Below are 21,558 nucleotides of genomic sequence, written 5' to 3' on the forward strand. Positions count from 1 at the left end.
TTTCGTCACGTGAAACACAAAATAAATTCTGCAATGTTTCGGAGACGTGACCAGGAAGGTTGCAGGAAGCAAGGCGCCGAATTGTATTATAGTGTTCAGTAGAAGCCAATATTCAGTGGTTTTTATGTTATACCTTACACCCCATGAATATATGGTGTTTCTAAGCACGAGCACATTCAGTGTCTCGAGAACGAGTCGTTATTGACATGATTGTCGTAAATAAACAACGGGAGACGTCATATTGATTCTAGAATTTTCGTATTTACTCATCATTGCATTTTAACTCGCGTTTTATGAGAGTGAGCCGTTTTAAGGCAACGGCACGCTGAGGATCCACCTGTCGTTCTTGTTAATATTTATTATAATTAGCTGTAAATTAATATTATTTCAGCGATTAAAGCTTTTAAAAGACCGTAATATTAAATACAAAGATGCTGCCCATGAAGCTGCAGCCTAGCGTGGAAGACTAGGGCCACCACGACACAGAACAGAGATTAGGTTGGTGTAAGGTTTGAATCCTGCTGTATCTGCTTTTTTTTTAGCTTCGCGTTTTCTAAAAGGTAGCTGAACTTCCTTACGAAATTAATAGAAATAATTTCTGTAAATTCTCCTTCAGCAATGATTTGGTTCGATTTGGTGAACTTTTAGGAGCTAATGTCCTTACTGACTGGACATATGTCTTTCCTTTATGTCTTACTAGGGTTCACGGATACTGAAATTATTATTTACATATACCAAAGACAGAACAACACGAGTAGCGCATGGACAAGGAAGAAAATGTGCATCTTAATACCTAAAGATAATGTAGAAATTTTACGCGCTTCCGTTTTCGTGAACAATCAGCAGCTAAATAAAGCCGACAACTGCCGCTAGAGAGCGCTGAGAGTACAAAATCATGGTAACGAGATCGCCCCATTTGCATCGGGCGCTGTATCTCGTGACGTTGGATACCCCGTCTGCGTGCACGCCCGTCCCGCGCGCTGACGCCTTTAGAACGTGTGACCACCGTGTGGAAGAAACGAGTCAAATTGTGAGGTACCAACAGAACTTTTTCTTTAGTGGAAGGACTGGAGCGAATTGCACTAAACCTCATGAAGCCACTTGAGAATCTAAACTACAAGTGGTGACCTCAAGGTCTGCAAAGCTTATAGTGGCTAGGAGAGCGGAGTGCCGCCAACATGCCCCTCCACACCGCGTCCAAATGACGCAAGAGTGTAGAGTAAGACACAGAGGCTGGTCGGCATCATGTGGATCACTGGGTCTCATTCTAGAGTTACTTTCAGCATTCCACCAATTATAGGTATTATCGCTAATATTGACCCTGGACTTGCTACAATTACTCTATATCTCTGTATGAAGTAAAACAGATTTATTATGCAGCTACCAAATATTTTTACCTTGCATACAGTTTTCATAGCATTACACGTTTGTTTTCAATGCAAACAATGTATTTTGGATTCTACAAGTAGTTTACAAATACTACGAGACGCGGTAGTACGCCTGACGTGCGCCCACTCCCCTCTGGTGTTAACAACCGCTGTCTAGTACAGTGCAATGCCACATCAGTAATTATCATAAAACGTACACACTTCTTTAAAAAATGACACGCAATTACCCAAATACGTACAAGGAAGAGCATAAAAAGGGTGAACTTTTAAATACATAGCACATACGACAATATCTAATTTTTGTCACGGTTCACTGACACTAACATGTCTTTCAGGAAAAAACGTGAAGTTAAACGACACAATAATTTGGACATCATATTTGAATGACTCATCATCTGCTTAGCTAGCCTACGAGACGCGGTAGTACGCCTGACGTGCGCCCACTCCCCTCTGGTGTTAACAACCGCTGTCTAGTACAGTGCATATCAGATGAGGCTCTCCCTTAGGGAATTCGTACGACCATTTAGTTTTCGATAAAGGCCAAACCGTTTGCTCCTCTTTGTAAGGAAGTGCGGGAAAGAGGTTTCGTCAGCGTGAAGCGCTAAGACGGTTTATGAGACGTGCTCGTATGTTTCAGTTACGCGTCGCCCACGTAAAGGCGAAGAACTTCGTTCTACGCAGAGAATGGCGGACAGTTTTAGCGTGCAATTGGTACGTATCTTAAGCACATGCACAGCATTTATACTTTTCTGACCTTACTCTAGACGCTTGAAGGCAGTATAGAGATTCTGATATGTAGCGAACTATACGAAGCCGTTCAGGAGTGTTCCGAATGGATCGTATAAAGCATTTGGTTGGACGACTTTGCTGAGATGTCCTGAAAGACTCGACTTCGTCATTGTCTGAGTCTTAACTTTTGAATCCAGCAAAGAACTTCCTTGGTCCAACTACTACCCGTTTGATAGGCTACATGTCCCATCACCTCCAATTCATTTTCCTTATAGATGCATAAGTTGATCAAAATCATCAGGACACGTCTTACTTGACATTAATATATGATGTGTGCACTCTTCGCCTTTATGATAATGTGAACCCTGCTCGGTAAACTTTCAAGGTGGTGTCTATGGACGAATGGCAGTCCATTCTTCCTCAAGTGGCGGAAGCAGAGAAAGCAGTGATGTTGGTCGCTGGAGTCTGAAGCTTAGCCGACATTCTAACTCACCCTGAAGGTGCTCCATCGGTTTCAGCTCGGGACTGTGCGTAGGCCAGTCCATTTCAGGCACGTTATTGTCCTCAAAGCACTGTCTCATAGATGCTGCCTGATGGCAAGCTGCACTGTCGAGGTGATAACCATCGTCTCCGAAGTGTTCCTCTCCTTTACGCAGTCCACAATTCTTTCTGTTTCATATACTTCCGAATTTAGAGTCTTCTTACGCGCAATAACGGGACTGCTCTCCAATCACAGAAGAAACCCCCCACACCGTAACACTGCCTCCTCTGCACATCACTGTTGGCAGTACACATGATGGCAGATACCTTTCTCCAGGTATTCGCCAAACCCGAACCGTCTATCGAATTGCCTCAGTGTCAGCGTGATTCATCTCTCAAAATCACTCTTATCCAATCATCCACTGTCCAGTGGCAACGCTGTTTACGTCACCTCAAGCGTGTCTTTGCATTGATTACAGAAATGTGTGGCTCACGAGGAGCTACTGGACTATGGCAGCCCTTCTTTATTAACTCCCCACGCACAGTTATTGTACCGGCTGGACTACCGGTAAAACAAGTAAGGATGAATAGGGTTTCACGTCCCGCCGACATCGAGGCCATTAGTATTGTTTCAAGGAAGGGGAAGGAAATTGTCCATTCCCTATCAAACGAACCATCCCGGTGTCTGCCTGGAGCTATTGAGGGAAATCACGTAAAATCTAAATCTGGGTAGTCGGACACGGATTCGAACCGTCATCCTCCCGAATGCGAGCTCACTGTGACAACCCATGCGCCACCTCGCTCGATGGAACTGCCGGTAGATTATTCCTGCTCAGGAATGATTCCTTCAGCTGATATTATCCGACTTTTTGCAATCTACCTCCGGAATGCTCGACGGTCCCTGTCGATCAGTACACCAGGTCTGCGTGGCCTTCGTTTAACTCTGGTTGTTCCTTCGCGTTTCCAATTTACAGTCGCCTTGGAAGGGTTGCACTGTTCCTCAGGGGAGATCTAATGACTAGTCTACGTTGTAAGTCTCTGAGTTCCGCTGTTGCTGGTTCTCTACTGACAACACGACACTCTCCGCCTCCTTTTGTACGGTCGGATCCGCCTCTCGTGACATCCCATGGTCAATTCCGCATTATATTCAGGTGTCCGGATACTTTTGATCAGATAATGCATCAGATAGTGGATTGTGATACCGTTCCGGATTTCAGGTGTTTCGGTTGGATTAACCAGTATATTTTCCCAGTAACCAGCATTTGTATTTCGTTCACAGTATTTGCTTTCTGCAAATGAATTCAACTCAGTTTATATTAGATGTTACGTAATATGTTTGATGAGTGTGTGGGAGTCGGAAAACCTAGTACTGTAAATCTTGAAGGAGTCTGAACAGAGGGACGCACTTGTAGTAGCAGCGCTCGTAGGATTCCCCGCGGCCGCGTCCAAGATCCACGCACCTTGAGCGACGTGCGGCGCGCGAGACAAATCACGCGACCTTGTCTACTGCTCTGCCGATTTAGTCGAATCCGTTTATAGGCGAACCCGCATTAATTCTCCGGTATGTTACTCTAACAAATCAGTATAAATAAAGGTCACCGGTCTCGCTTCGACGCGCGAGATAATTCTAAGCTTATCACTGTTCCAACGTCAATAAAGTTCTTTAGCAATTCACTGGCGATTTCCTACTCTCGCTAATCCGATTTCTGTGAGTTTGTGCTCCCGACAGGACTTTTACAACTTTTTCTGTAACTGATGTTGGGGAAAACCGGCTTTCATGAAGAGTTTACTCGTCCTTAATGTCAGTCTAGTCGGCTCCGACAGTCACCCATTTAGGAGGATTACGGAAGCCCATTCCATCTTCTTCAGGCCGATTAAAACCAATTGGCATGCAGCGTGAACCTGGCTAAGATGGCTACAGCAGGAAGCGATAGTTACACCGTAGACAGCATAGCAGTGGATCACTGCACAATAAACGTTGAACACCCATGTATCTACTTTCGCACTGCCTCCTCTCATGTCGTCTTTCTGACAAAGATACTACATCTTCTTTTCCTATAGTCTTTATGTATTATTTCTTACAGCAGCAGGAGTACCACAGAGTCAGTCATGACTCAATGTCGGAACATTGGTTCGGAGGCAACTATGTCATCGCCAAACACTAAGTTGTAAGTAGTAAGTCATTTATTTTAAAAACGTAAATAGGAAATATTTTCATAAATATGAAATAAACGGTGAAGGTCAACTTTGTAATAGGGAAGCGGGATATTAAAGTAATATGTCAGGGTAGGGGTAAAGAAGTCAGTAGAAACAAATACAAACGAATACAACAACCGTGAAGTAGAGTAAGGTACTATATGACTGCAGTAAATTTAAGAACTATGAGTGAATAGGGAAGGTCCAAAACTGAACTAACAAAATATTTGCCGTAAAAGAAGATTAGAGAGAACAAGTATACCGTAAATAAAATAAACAGATCACAAGTACGAGTTCGTATTAGAATGAAAAGCCTAATTTATGAAGGACTGACTTTATAATGAAGTAATACGTGGTTCTAGTCAGTGAAGAATGTGGCCGGCCGCGGTGGTCTCGCGGAACCGTGCGACTGCTACGGTCGCAGGTTCGAATCCTGCCTCGGACATGGATGTGTGTGATGTCCTTAGGTTAGTTAGGTTTAAGTAGTTCTAAGTTCTAGGGGACTGATGACCACAGCAGTTGAGTCCCATAGTGCTAAGAGCCATTTTTTTTTAAGAATGTGATAAGAATGGAATCCAAAAATACATGAATTTCATTATTAACACAAAGCCGTTTTTTTGTTTCTTCTTTTTCGTTTTTTCTGTTTATAAATCAACACTACGTATTTGACACACGAGGAGGAGCTACTGACGTTTTTCTCTCTTTATTTCGAGGGATATGGCGCAGTGGTCAATGGTCTGTTTTAGCATTCTGATGGAGCACGGTTCAGATTCCAGTCAGGGAATTGGAAATTTGTGGTAAGCTCTATGGGACCAAACTGCTGTCATCGCCTATACACTACTTATCTAACTTAACCTGACTTCCGCTTAAGACAACACACACCCATGCCCGAGAGAGGACTCGAACCTCCGACGGTCAGGAACGGCGCGAACTGTGGCAAGGCGCTTTAGACCATAAGGCTACCCAGCACGGCTACCAGTCAGGCTGTTCACATTTAGGTTTACCCGAGGTTTCCCTAAGTTGATTAAAGCGACTGCTAAGACGGTTCCCTTGATAAAGATGCAAATGACTTCCCTTCTCAATCGTGTCTTACTCGAAGTTTTACTCCAATGCCCTCGTCATGAGAACGTGCTGTTGTATAACTTAAGGTGATGTAGGTTAGTAAGTCGTTTTTAAACGTCTTTCACTCTTTGCAAATACTTATGTGCGTCATTAAAGTAATTTATGGCTATTTTATGTGAATTTGTTTCCTTTAAAGTGCTCTCGGTGATCAAATCATTTCAATGATATCGTGACATTCACGCCACATCCGTTTCGTTGTATCGGAAAAAATTTCGTTTATTATACCGCGTTGATCTCTAAAATTTTCCCGCCAGTTGTCTGCGTTCGGTTTGGCGGACAAACGAGAAACGCTCGGTTTGTCACAAACCCGGAAACAACTTTCAGAACTGGAATGAAACCTGCCACTGCGCCCTGTCTCTCTCTCCCTTTTATTTTTTTTATTTTTGCCGCCTCTGTTTTATTTCGGCGAGTCTGCACCGCCAGTTCGCTGCAGAAGAGAAACGTAAAAAGCATAACACGACAATCACTTTCGGCGGGCGGATGACATGCCCCGTGTTTATACAAGACACAAACTGGCGAAACTGGCGCCGGACCGCGACAATGCTTCTGTTTACAGAGCCCGGCGGGGACCGCGCTGGCGGCGGCGGCGGCGGCGGCGGCCGACTGGCCAAATCGCGGAGTTTCATTTGGACACGGGAATGTTCGCTACACGCGCCGGGGAGCAGCGTCGGCGCGCTTTTTGTGGCCAGACAATCAGGAGTTAACAGAAACACTCGCCGCGCCGCGCCGCGCCGCCCGGCCGCTACACGCGGGCCGTACACAATTCGTGTGTTCTGATTTAATTGCATGTGACACAAAACATGCCCACATATAGACACATATACAGTCACGTGTGGCGCGCTATGAAAAATTCAGGCGTCCGCAACGAAAAACAAAAAATAGGCACGAAAAAAGAGGGAAGGGGCAGACGAGCAACAAAAAATACTTCCTAAAACCGACGTTTTCTGCTTCCCTGTTAATTGGAGCACGGCTTTAAAAAAACATGTCCGTAAAAAATATGAGTGGGCCTCGTGAAATAATTATTAGGGGCGGAGAGGGGGAGGGGGTCGTCAGCCGGTCAGATGTTGTCATTACACTGAGGACGGAGGCGAGGGCGCCGCGGCCGGCCGCCCCCCGGGGCCCGCGACACGCCGCGTTTAATTGATTCGTCGCAGCGCGTCGACCGCGATACACCTCCCGGCCTCGTCGCAGAACACGCGGCCAAGACGCGAGGTCGCTCCCGCTGCGGCGCCCGATCGGCTGCTCCGCCGATGTGTGTTTCGGAGGACTGGTCAAGCGAGAGCCAACCGTGACTGGTTAGCTCCGTCGGTGGAGAAATGTTCAAATGTGTGTGAAATCTTATGGGACTTAACTGCTAAAGTCATTAGTCCCTAAGCTTACACACTACTTAACCTAAATTACCCAGGAAAAATACACACACCCATCCCCGAGGTTGGACTCGAACCTCCGCCGGGACCAGCCGCATAGTCCATGATTGCAGCGCCCTAGACCGCTCGGCTAATCCCGCGCGGCTAGGTGGGAAATCATCGGCGTCTTTTTTTTCCATAAGCTGCATTTAGGAGTGGAAGGAAGGAAAGGTTCCTGCGAAAGTTATATACAATGTCTGAAGGGAACATGAATCGAATTTATTATGAAGGTATAGATATGTACATATGAAAGATAAACAACTATGACGGAATTACATATTATAGTTTCTTTCACAACACAAGTAAGAAAATAAGGCGTTTGCATATCCTGGGTGGAAATTGGTGTAAAGGCACTCATTGTCTTGTTGTGTTAGTGCAGTGTTAGCATTCTGCCCAACCTCCGTTCTTCCTAATTACCTCTGACATTCTCTTCGCCATTTATTTTGTTAGGGTGTGCAGTTCTTGCAGTGAAATTGTCTCCCACTCTTCTCGCATCGCTCTTTTCATTTGAAGTAGGGTCTCAAATTGCCTTCCATTGCGATAAACACACCTTCCAAGCATTCGCCAAAGGTTGTCCACGGGATTCAAATCCAGGCTATGTGAAGGCCAGGGCAAGACATCGGTATCTTTATCTTCAAATCATTTCCTTGTTGCAGCAGAAACTTTCAGAGGTGCATTATCTTGTGGGAACATTAGATTTCCGTCCCCTAGGTCCTAATACATTCTAATCCATTCTGTCTCTACCATCTTAGCCGGCCGTTGTGGCAGAGCGGTTCTAGGCGCATCAGTCTGGAACTGCGCCTCGGGCATGGATGTGTGTGATGTCCTTAGGTTAGTTAGGTTTAAGTAGTTCTAAGTTCTAGGGGACTTATAACCTCAGCAGTTAAATCCCATAGTGCTCAGAGCCATTTCAACCATCAACCATCTCAGTATACATAATAGAGTTAATTCTAGCGTTTACCCAAACAGTGTGTGTTTTACCTCTACTGCAAAAAGCTGCCCAAATCATAACACTTCCACCACCAAAATTCCTGCTCATTCTTATCTGCTACTCTGTTCTCAGATCATGCAAGTCACACTGGAATCCATCCGTATCATCTAAGTTAAGCTTCTTATCAGCACTGAAGATCACTTCATCCCACTCTCGAGTCCCACCTATAATCTATCCTGTTTATGTTTGGGTGTTAGAGCACGTTTCTACAGTCGTTTCTTGAATGCAAGACGTTTGCATTTGATAAAATTTGTTGTACACGTCTGACCGATAACGGCTACTTTAATTCAGCACCAAGCTGAGGAAAATAATGGTTTGTGGCCCTTGCTTTACGCAAAAGTAGCAATTTCGACGCCTCAGATAATTTTCTAATTTGCCCCTATTTTTCGGTCTGTCCATGTCTTGCTGCCAATTTAACGAAATTGTAAATCACTATACTTGAACTATTCTACTTCTTCAAGATTTGACCATTAGAGAGTCCCATTTCCTTCTACGCAACGATTTTTGCTTTTTCATCACATAATAAGTGTTTTCCGCGTAACATTGTCACGACCATGGTTTATGTGCACAATATGCATTGTCACTAATCGTGTGTGTTTCCTATGTGCAGGAAAGGCATGTATACACACACTAACACCCCACAGAGCAGACTGCCTTCATACCGATTTCCATTTTCTACCGACTGAATCGTTGACTTCTTCTTATATATTGTACTACTGGCATCAAATTTGATAACATTTGACTGCATTTGTCAGTATACTGGATCTCATACTATTTCATATACACGGTGCACAACTGTTCCAACCGAGACTGTCAATTTTCCTACAAATGTCCATGTCTACATATACTGATATCCACTACGGTAGATGTAGGACGTACTGATCTTGTTTATGTTCATTCGAAAAGTGGTCTTTTGTCATCGATAAATCGCTATTAATTTCATTCTCCGTTTCTCCACATAAACTCGTAAGATGGTCTGCTACCTACGCTTGCGTGCTAAAGGCAATGGGCGACGTAAGCGATTTCACTACGCTACGCAATTACGTCGGAAAGGGTAACCGACTGTTAATCGTCTTCTGGATTAGTATGTACCTAGTAAGCGGATTAACGACGGGAAAGACCCACCGTGGTTCAACAACGAAATTCGAAAAACGCCGAGGAAGCGAAAACTCTGCCGCAGTCTCTGTTCAAAAGAGAACGCACAAATGACGACAGGAAAAGGTTAGTAGATGAAATATATTCGCAGTTACAAATATGGACAACCGTCAGGTGCATAATGGAATGACGACAGTGAAAATTGGTGCCGAACCGTCACTCTAACCCGCAGAGTTCTACCTACCGTTAAGCTACCCGAGCGAGCTCCACAGCTAGACTCAAATTTCCATACGTCGTTAACCATTTGTCTACACGCTACACTCGAACATTCATTATGTATATTCCCGAACATAATAACATTTTGTTAATTCACAGACGCCTGGCCGGTGTCGGAGACTAAATACGACAATGGAGTGCCTGTGTTGTTCAGAATTACGATGCAATATTATTTCGGACATGCATGCATGCAGGTACTGCAATCTCATAAAGGTTAGAAGAGATTTGTGGTCTGTGCAAAGATATATGCGTAGACCATACAACTACCGTAGCAAAAGATCTGGCCAAGAACCATAGGTAATTCTGGTCCTGTGTAAAATCCCTAAGCGAGCTAACTCGTTGACCACTCTGGTGTGTCAGTAGAAGACAGAAACATGAAATCCGAAGTTTTAAATTTCGCGTTTAAGGAACGGTTCGCGCAGAAGAATCGCACAAACATATCGTCCTCTGACCGTCGCACCCACTTCCGTATGGACGACATACCAATAAGCGTCCCTGACCTAGACAAACAGTTGCAAGTGTTGATAACAAATAAGTCGCCAGGTCCGCATGGAACCCCAGTCCGGTTTTACAAAGGCCACTTACTTAGCTTACATTTATCGCGAGTCTCTCGTTAAGCGAAAAGTACCTAGCGACTGAAAAAAGCACATATGACTCCTGTGTATAAGAAGGGCAAAAGAACGGATCCCCAAAACTACAGACCAATATCCTTAACACTGGTTTGCTGGAGGTTTCTTGAACAATTCTCAGTCCGAATATTTTCTAGAGACCGAAAAGCTTATGTCCACAAATCAGCACTGTTTCAGAAAACTTCACCAGTGTGAAGCTCGGCTTGTCGTTTGCTCACATGACATATAGCGAATTATGGATGAAGGACAACAGACAGATTGGTTCAAATGGCTCTGAGCACTATGGGACTTAACATCTATGGTCATCAGTCCCCTAGAACTTAGAACTACTTAAACCTAACTAACGTAAGGACATCACACAACACCCAGTCATCACGAGGCAGAGAAAATCCCTGACACCGCCGGGAATCGAACCCGGGAACCCGGGCGTGGGAAGCGAGAACGCTACCGCACGACCACGAGCTGCGGACGGCAACAGATAGGTTCCATACTTCTAGATCCCCGAAGAGCATTTGACACGGTGCCGCACTACAAACTGCTAACGAAAGTATGAACATATGGTGTAGATTCCCAGATAGGTGAGTGGCTCGAAGACTTCTTATGTAATAGAAACCAGTATGTTGTCCTTGACGGCGAGTGTTCATCAGAGACAAGGGAATAGTCACGAGAGCCCCAGGAAAGTGTGGTAGGACTACTACTATTTTCTATATACATAAATTATCTGGCGGACAGTGTGGACCGCAATCTGGGGTCGTTTGCTGCTGATGCTGGTGTCGATGACGAGAGACTGGAGAAGGATACAAGATGACTTTCTAGTTGGGTGAGATGAATGGCAGCTAGCTGTAAATGTAGAAAACTATAATTTAATGAAGATGAGTAGCAAAAACAAACACATAATGTTCTGGTGCAGCAGTAGTAGTGTTCTGCTTGACAAAGTCAAGTCGTTTAAATATCTGGGCGTAACGCTGCAGATTGATATGAAATCGAACGAGCATGTGACTACTGCGATAGAGAAGATGAATGGTGGATTTTGATTTATTGGGAGAATTTTGGGAAAGTGTTGTTCATCTTTAAAGGAGACCGTACATAGGACGCTAGTGCTACCTATTGAGTACTGCTCGAGTGTTCGCGATTCGCACCAGCTCGGATTAAAGGAATGTTCTGAAGAAATTCAGAGGCGAGCTGCTAGATTTGTTACCGGTAGGTTCAAACAAGACGCAAGTATTACGGAGATGTTTCGAGAACTGAATCTGTAATCTGAATAGGGAAGACGACTGGAAACTGACTGGAGAATGATTCAACTGTCGGCAACAAACATTTCGCGTAAAAACCACAAAGATGATACTAGAAATTAGGACTCTTACGGAAGCAAATAGACAGTCGTTTCTTCCTCGCTCTGATTACGAGTGGAACAGGATGGTAAGTGACTAGCAGTAGTACAGGGTAACCTCCTCCAAGCACCGTACGGTGGCCTGCGGAGAATGTATGTATGTAGATGTAGAATATGTTATCGACGAACCTGGAAAACCTTCCACACACTTAAACTTGGAAAATTTTCGACAAGATTTAACAGGATCACACTGATCAGTAAAATAAGGTAATTTAGCCACGCCTCCTCCACCACTAAATAGAGAAGAAGTCATGATGCACTGGAGTGTGTATAATTTATCGTGAACATCCTCCACCTATCCTCTCGTCTACTTCCTTGTAATTTTCTGAGAATCATTGATAAGAAAGTCTTTGGATACAGTGGAAAAAATCCGGATCTACAAAGTCATGTAAAAAGTTATTTTGCATGGAACCACATAGATTGTTCACAATTTGGTAAACCTCACCAAGTCAGTACAACTAAACAAAGATTTCACTGTCAAAATGTGATATCCGTACCACAGCATAACTGCGTCTACAGGAAACCCGGAACATGGACTCTTTTCTAAAAATGCGCCACACAATGGTCTTAGCGTTAAAAGATATGCGTAACTTACTTTTCGAAGTCCCCTTGTAGGTTTCTGTTTGAGCGCCTCTGTTACCCTCTTCAGTTGACGAATTAATATGTGAAAGATTCATGTGCTTATACTGAGGTATAGGAAGTTAGTTTGAGTTACAATTTAGTTTCCTAGTATTTTGCTACATCAATTTTAATTTCTTTTGAACAGTAGACCAAATATGACCTACTAACCGATGAGGATACTATTCGTGTGACTCGTGGGTGAGAAATACTGTTAAACAATTTCTTTACCCATAGGTACAGTCGTATAACTACCACAGGCTACCTTAGACTATCATACGTATAAGTAGATGCGGTAGTTTTCCTGGCAGCCATGGTCAGCTAAGATCTTAGCCGCGTTACCTGTATGTTAGGTGTGTTGCATACGTATCGGGCGTCGCTCATTTCGATCGCTTTGTTTGTGTATGAGATCAGTCAGTGTCTTACTAGATTCTCCTAGAAACTGGAGGTGGTAAACTGTCGGTAAGTTGAGTGATGCCGCGTAGCTTATGGAACATTTTTGTTGTGCATGGTTTTCGTCCTGTCGGTTACTTGTAAATAAACATTGTTTATAGCAGAACTGAAATTGTCAGTGTTTCATTCAGGTTTTATTTGTAAACAGAGCTTTATCACATAGCGCTAGATAACGTAACTACCTAAAAAAAAGTATAATTAAAAACTGCAAAAAAAAGTCATGCGTCGCTTCAATACTTCGTCGAGCTCATATAAAGCATGTTTCCGTTATTCATAAACAGCTTATCACTAATAACAGAAAACTGTTGCCTTTCATCATTATGAAGAACATTTTATTGAGTACAGAATAACATTAGTTCTATAGTTTTCTTTTTGTTTGTGCACGTAAACTCTTCTTGCATCAAAGTAATAGCTTTCACTACGTAAAAGCGTAAGAGTTACGTCACCAACCGGTTTTTATCACTTATAAAATCCTCCGGCCGCGGTGGTCTCGCGGTTCTAGGCGCTCAGTCCGGAACCGCGCGACTGCTACGGTCGCAGGTTCGAATCCTGCCTCGGGCATGGATGTGTGTGATGTCCTTAGGTTAGTTAGATTTAAGTAGTTCTAAGTTCTAGGGGACTGATGACCCCAGATGTTTAGTCCCATAGTTCTCAGAGCCATTTGAACCGTTTGAACTTATAAAATCCAAGGATATGAAGTACACAATGGACTAACGGTGAACAATGAATCCTTTATTGTATGAGTATATGGTAGCGGAACAAACACTGGTAGCAGTTACTTCTGTTAAATATCTGGGAGTATGTGTGGGAAACGATTTGAAGTGGAATGATCATATAAAATTAATTGTTGGTAAGGCGGGTGCCAGGTTGAGATTCGTTGGGAGAGTCCTTAGAAAATGTAGTCCATCAACAAAGGAGGTGGCTTACAAAGCACTCGTTCGACCTATACTTGAGTATTGCTCATCAGTGTGGGATCCGTACCAGGTCGGGTTGACAGAGGAGATAGAGAAGGTCCAACGAAGAGCGGCGCGTTTCGTCACAGGGTTATGCGGTAAGCGTGATAGCGTTACGGAGATGTTTGCAAACTCAAGGGGGAGACTCTGTAACAGAGGCGCTCTGCATCGCGGTGTAGCTTGCTGTCCAGATTTCGAGAGGGTGCGTTTCTGGATGAGGTATCGAATATATTACTTCCCCCTACTTATACCTCCCGAGGAGATCACGAATGTAAAATTAGGGAGATTCGAGCGCGCACGGAGGCTTTCCGGCAGTCGTTCTTCCCGCGAACCATACGGAACAGGAAAGGGAGGTAATGACAGTGGCACGTAAAGTGCCCTTCGCCACGCACCGTTTGGTGGCTTGTGGAGTATAAATGTAGATGTAGAATGTGCGGTTCTAATAATGTGCTAAACAAAAAATAAAGAGAGAATTCAGCAGCTCCCAGTTTCTCTCTCACACTTTCATTTATTTGTTTCCCTGCCAATGGTGCCAATAATACCGGCAATTCTACCATTTACTACGTCATATAGTGTACCAAAACTACCGAACCGTAGTTTTTGTAGAGAGCAACTCTACCCACAGGCAGTTCGGCCAGTCTGGGCCAAACTTTCAAAACTGCCGTGACCAGGATTCGAACCTGGGTTATTGCGGCCACAACGCAATGCCCTAACCACGGAGGATAATGTGCGCGACAGGAATGCACAAGCTCAATGTTCCATATTTCATGATATTAAAAAAAGAGCTGCCCTTCATTGAACTTTTTTGATGTCAAATACCAATGTTCTTAGATGTTGGTTTAAAAATACTTTAGTAGTTCTTTAATACTGGTATTTTTTCAAATAAATGTTTAGGCAAGACTTATTTTATGATTCAGGTGAAACAAAGTCATGATTATTAAGCCAGCTCTTTGGTGCAAATGTAGATTCAGATCACAGTTTAATATTGATGAAGAGTGGGCTAGAGATTCGAGCGCGCACGGAGGCTTTCAGGAATCGTTCTTCCCGCGTACCATACGCGACTGGAGAGTTAGTCTTCTTGTAATTAAGTCGGCATTGTGCCTTTTGTATTTAATTTCGATGCAGTTTCTGTGTTTCATCGTCAATGTGAAGGTCGAAGGGGCGGCCATACAAGTAATGATAGAATTTGGTCACACCATACACAATAGCGCGTTGTGCAGCTGCACTAGACTGGTACACCAGAATATAATACACAGTACACAGTAACAGTAAAAGTTGGATTAGTATAACAGTACCGTTGTTAACTGGTACTGACCGCTGCTCGACGTGGTTACTTGCATCGCAAGAGAGGGTGAGTACAGAGCGATCAGCGGTGGTGTTTGATGTGGGCAGACGCGGCGCCCCGTCGGTACGCACTTTGCGGCCAAGTTTGCGCCGCGGCGCCCCCTGGCCCCCCGGCCGAGGCGGCGGTAATTGGCTCCGGCCGGCGACTAGATTGGCGCGCGGCCGGCCGTGTCGGTCGCCCTTAGCGCCGGCGTCCGCCTCGCCTGCTGATCAGCGCCGCCGCTCCGCGCGCCACGCGCCGTCTTCCGCCATCCGGAAGAGTGTCGCGTCACGTGTCGGGCATGCAGAGTCCTCTACTGCAGGGGCGACTCCCGTTGTACCGGGGCCAAGCTAGGCAGTGGGGAAACACCACGAGCAGCTCAATCTCCACTCCTCCCGTCTTCCCCGTCCCGTGAACCTTAGATCTTGCAGTCGTTGGGCAGGCTCGCATGTCTCAGCGATACAGATAGCCGTACCGTAGGTGCAACCACAACGGAGATGCCAGACAGAGGTGTGGTTTCTGAAGAGGGGCAGCAGCCTTTTCAAGCGCAATCGTCCGGATTATTGACTGACACGGCCTTATAACATCAACCGAAAAGGCTTTGCTGTGCTGGTACTACGAACCGCTGAGTCCAAGGGGAAACTACTGTACAGCCATAATTTTTCCCGAGGTCATGCAGCTCTACTGTACGGTTAAATTATGATGGCGTCCTCATAGGTAAAATATTTCGGAGGGAAAGTAGTCCCCTATTCGAATCTCCGGTTGGACACTACACAGAAGGATGTCGTCTTCGGGAGAAACATACTGCGGATCGAAGGGTGGAATGTTAGGTCCCTTAATCAGGCAAATAGGTTAGAAATTTAAAAAGGGAAATGGATAGGTTGAAGTTAGATATAGTGGGAATTACTGAAGTTTGGTGGCAGGAAGAACAGGATTTCTGGTCAGGTGAATACAGAGTTATAAATACAAAGTCAGATAGGGGTAATGCAGGAGTGGGTTTAGTAATGGATAAGAAAATAGGAATTCGGGTAAGCTACTTTGAACAGCATAGCGAACGCATTATCGTAAACAAGATAGACTAGCTCTCTAGATGATGAAGCGATTGAAGAAATGTATGATGAGATAAAATAAAGTATTCGGATAATTAAAGGAGATGAAAATTTAATGGTGACGAGGAAAAGGAAGGGAAGGGAAAGTAGTAGGTGATATGGACTGGGCCAAGGGATGAAAAAGGAATCCGCCTGGTTGAATTTTACACAGAGTATAATTTAATCATTGATAAAAAAAGTTCAAATGTGCGTGAAATCTTATGGGACTTAACTGCTAAGGTCATCAATCCCTAAGCTTACACACTACTTAACCTAAACTATCCTAAGAACAAACACACACACCCATGCCCGAAGGAGGACTCGAACATCCGTCGGGACCAGCCGCACAGTCCATGACTGTAGTGCCTTAGACCGCTCGGCTAATACCGCGCGGCAATCACTGATAACACTTGGTTTAACGATCATAGAAGAAGGTTTTGTACGTAGAAGACATCTCGAGACACAGGAACGTTTCAGCTTGATTATATAATTGTTAGACAGAGATTTAGGAACCAGATTTTAAATTGTATGTATGACATTTCCAGGGGAAAATGTGGATTCTGACCACGATCTATTGATTATGAGCCGGCCGTTGTGGCCGAGCGGTTCTAGGCGCTTCAGTCCAGAACCGCGCTGCTGCTATGGCTGCAGGTTCGAATCCTGCCTCGGGCATGGATGTGTGTGATGTCGTTAGGTTTAATTAGTTCTAAGTCAAGGGGACTGATGACGTCAGATGTTAAGTCCCATTGTGCTCAGAGCCATTTTTATTGGTTATGAACTGTAGATTAAAATTGAAGAAGTTGGAAAAAAGGTAGGAAATTAAGGACATGAGCCTGGATAAGATGAAAGAGCGAGAGGCTGTAGAGAGTTTCAGAGGGAGCATTAGGCAACAGTTGACGAGAACGGGGAAAAGGAATACAGTACAAAACGAATGAGTAGCTTTAAGATATGAAATACTGAAGGCGCTAGCGTATCAAATAGGTAAAAAGACAAGGCTTATTAGAAATCTTTGCATAACACAAGAGATATTGAATTTAATTGATAAAAGGAGAAATTTGGAAAATGCAGCAAATGGAGCAATCGAAAGGAAACACAAACGTTTAAAAAATGAGGCCGACAGGAAAGGCAAAATTGCTATGCGGAATGGCTAGAGGACAGATGACTCAGAAGCTTGTTTCACTAGGGGAAAGATAGATGCCGCCAACAAGAAAACTAAAGAGACCTTTGGCAAAAGAGGAGCAGCTGTATGAATATCAAGATCTCAGATGGTAAACCAGTTCTAAGCAAAGAAGGAAAAGTCGAAAAGTGGAAGGAGCATATAGAGGATCTCTACAAGGGAGACTAATTTGAAAGCTATATTATGGAAAGGGAAGTGGCGTAGATGGTGAAAAGGGAGATTATGATACGGCGAGAAGAATTTTACAAAGCTCTGAAAGATCTAAGTCGACACAAGGCCACTGGAGTAGACGATATTTTGTCAGAACTACTACAGCCTTGGGAGAGCCATCTATGACAAAACTCTTCCACCAGGTATGCAAGATCTATGAGATAGGCGAAATACCCTTAGACTTGAAGAAGAATGTAGTAATTCCAACTGCAAAGAAGCAGTTGCTGACAGGTGTGATAATTACCGAACTACCAGTTTACTACGTAATGGTTGCAAAATACTAACACGAATTCTTTACAGAACAGCGGCAAAACTGGTAGAAGCCAACCTCAGGAAATATCAGTTTGGATGCCGGAGAAATGTAGGAGCACCCGAGGCAATACTGAACCTTAGAAAGCTTTCGATAATGTTCACTGGAATACTCTCTTTGAAATTTTGAAGGTTGCAGGAGTAAAATACTGGGAGCGAAAGGCTATTTGCAGCTTGTCCAGAAACCAATTATAAGAGGTGAGGGGCATGAAAGGGAAGCAGTGGTTGAAAAGGAAGTGAAACAGGCTTGTAGCCTATCCCCGATGCTATTCAGTATGCACATGAACAAGCAGTAAGGGAAACCAAAGAAACATTTGGAATAGGAACTAAAGTTCAGGCAGAAGAATTAAAAAATTTGAGGTTTGCAGATGACACTGTAATTATGTCAGAGACAGAAAAGGACTTGAAACAGGAGTTGAACAGAATAGACACTATCTTGAAAGGAGGATACACGATGAACATCAACAAAAGCAAAACAAGGGTAATGGAATGGAATGGAATTTAATTAGGTGATGCTAAGGGAATTGGATTCGGAAACGAGACACTTAAGGTAGTAGTAGATGTGTTTTGCTATTTGGGCAGCAAAATAATGGTAAGAAATGCATTTTTGAAGAAGAGATTTAAGTGTCAGTCTTTTTTGAAGGTATTTGTTTGGAGTGTAGCCACGTATGGAAGTGAAACATGGACAGTAAACAGTTTAGATAAAAAAAAAGAATAGAAGCTTTCGAAATGTGGTGCTAGAGCAGAATGCTGAAGATTAGATGGGTAGATCACGTAACTATGGAATTAGGGAGGAGAGGAATTTGTGGCACAACTTCACCAAAAGAAGGGATCGGTTGATAGGAAGCATTCTGAGACATCAAGGGGTCACCAACTTAGTAGTGGAGGGAAGTGTGTCGGGTAAAAATCGTAGAGGGAAGTCAAGGGATGATCACATTAGGTAGGTTCAGAAAAATGTTGGTTGCAATAGTTATTTGGTCATGAAGAGGCTCGCACGGGATAGAATAGCATGGAGAGCTGCATCAAACCAATCTTCGGACTGAAGACCGCAACAACAACAACAATTGCCACCAACAGTTATAACTTAGAGCATTACCCAGACAGTACCGACTAGACCCTGGCTTTTAACTGCACGAGCAGAAACTTACCACAAGCGTCTTATTAAGGTCAAAGGATAAAGCCCTACAACTCACAGTCAGCCAGAGAAATTCTTTTCTTGGTAGACCAAAGATGGACGGAGGCTTAGCGTTCAACGTCGACGACGGTTGAGACGTCAGACATCACATCGGGAGAAGGATAGGGAAGGAAATCGGTCGCGTCCTTATGAAAGGAACTATCACGGCATTTGCCTTGAGCAACTGAAATATGAACCTTCGCCCTTCTGAATGCAAGATCGGCGTGTTACCCCTGTGCCACCTCATTCGGTCCAGAAGAAAGACTGCCCTCATTCATCGTAAGGCACATTAACGATGTGAACGTAATGGAAAGTTAAAAAGATCGGCAGTTGTCAGTATTATCAATTGTTTTAGCTGTACTCTACCTCTTCTTGTGTTCATCTTGTCATCTCTGTATATCCAGGATCGGAATATAACGCTCAATACCTTTTTTCCACGGTATAGCAGGCGGAATGTTGAAATTTAACGACGATATAGTTTGCTCTACAGAGGGTATTTTGTTTACATGTGCAGCTCAGTGAGAGAAGCCTCAACTACGAAATAAACATTGCGCCCTTGTTACTGTCGTCAGCTTGTAAGAGCAGCGAAGTGTAGTCCGAGTAGAAGTCACAGGGACCTGTGTGGCGAGTATAGGGACGACTGTACGGACTGTAGCAATGTCTCCATGTGGTGTGCCTTCCCCAAGAGGGCCGTGTGAACCTTAGTGACTCGCCACGCTCCAGGCGGCCGGTAACAGCTGCCAACTCCGCAGAATGTCGAAGCCACTGAGGTAGCAATTTTGAACGACCGGCGTGTGAAACTGCGATCTTCATTGCAGCAGTTCGACATTTCCTATGGTGCGGTGTACGATACTGTTCACGACGCATTCAAATTTCATAAAGTTAATGCTCGATGGGTACCTAAGAATCTGACAGAGAACCACGTGGGCCTGCGATTGATGACAAGCTTGGATCACTTACCACGTTACGTTGCAGAAGGGAATGAGTTTCTGAAAGGAATCGTCACTGGTGTGGCGTACATGTTCGAAACCAAGCTGGCCTCTATTGAGTGGAAATAAGCTGTTTCCTCAGTACGAAAAAAATTGAGAGTGACTGGTCTGCTAAGAAAGTGCCCTTCGTGTTAAACGCCAGAACATTAATGCTGACGGTGTCAAACTTCTTCATGACAATGCTCGTACCCATGTTGCTGCTCCTGTTCCTGAGAAAGTCGCTAAATTTGGATGGGAGGTGCTCCATCATCCAGCCCGGACCTTGCACCGTCGCACCTTCATCTGTTTTGCCCCATGAAGAAATTCCTGCGCTGCGAACGCTTTGCGACAGATGCGGAAGTGAAATCAGCAGTACGGAGATGGCTATACTCCAACCAAAGAGACTTCTACAAATAGGGCATATTGAACCTGGTGCCACGCTGGAAGAAATGTGTTGAGAACGTTGGTGACTTTTTAGAAATGTCAGTGAAAATATAAGTTCATTTGTGCTTATTTTTGTTTTGTTACCTGTTAAACATTTTGCTAATAAAATTATTGTGCGTTACTTTCGGAGGCTCCTTTGTATTTTAATCTTTGGGTGACCCTACAATATTTGTTTCCTACTCCGCTTCCCAGTGCAGGTTAACTACTTGTGAGTGCATTAGTGCATGTCTGACTACTCAGTCCCTCCCTGTAATAACCACTTTCCATAAATTTCCACTGTTATTTTTGTAATACCTCTCCACTTAGTAATTTGTCTCAACATTTAATTTTTAACAGAATTTTGTAGCACCACACCGAACATCCTTTCACTTTCTTCTCCAGTTTTCCCGTTTCGCTTCGAAACTCCCCTGTGCCCCAGGGGTATATTTTCCGGAAATTATTCCTCTTTCATTGAAGGAATCTGTCTTTACTGCTATCAACCTCTGATTGATATTTTATTTGTAATCACTACCGTGTGGAATCTTGTTTCGTAGATAGAAGAAATCTTTCATTTTATTGACCACTTTTCCGGAGTTTTGTGCTAACGAGCTGCAGGGTTTTTACCTTCGGTTTGTTAATCCATATTATGTTTTAACAGGCTGCGCCAATCATACAACTGTCTCTCCATATCATTTTTACCTTCAGCCAGAAGAGCTGTGTTTCTGTAAAGCATGCCATTGGTGCGTCTTCCCCTTGCATTATTAATCACGTTATTAACTTTGCTTGCACGTTTTAGTTATTATATAAAGATATAAGTCGACAACATACTAACTTCAGTGGCACAGGCAGTGCTAGTGTGTCTTCTGGGGAAAGCAACGAAAAGTCAAACGACACCTAACTTCAAAAGTAAAGGCAGCACCTGTACGTTTTCTATACACATCAACGAACTCATAAATGACTTGCATTACGTAAGAGATAGGTAACATTAATTCTTCAAATACAATGGGCTGATGAGAATAGCGGTCGCTGACAACAAATGCAAGCAAAAACTGACGACGATAATGATTCGAAAATAATTCTTCAGAAAGGCACTTTCTGCTTCAGCCACTCTACAATGATTCTCCCGGTTACAGGAAACTTAATGAAGCAAATTCTAGTG

At 43.9% G+C, this 21,558-nt stretch overlaps 1 protein-coding gene across 1 annotated transcript in view; it reads left to right on the plus strand.

Annotated features, from left to right (window-relative positions):
• Nucleotides 1-21,558, plus strand: part of LOC126235517 (transcription factor collier) — a 600,438-nt gene that overhangs the window by 468,650 nt on the left and 110,230 nt on the right. The gene's annotated exons all lie outside the window — the stretch shown is intronic.

The sequence above is a fragment of the Schistocerca nitens genome, chromosome 1 (genome assembly GCF_023898315.1).
Source record: "Schistocerca nitens isolate TAMUIC-IGC-003100 chromosome 1, iqSchNite1.1, whole genome shotgun sequence".
NCBI lineage: Eukaryota > Metazoa > Arthropoda > Insecta > Orthoptera > Acrididae > Schistocerca > Schistocerca nitens.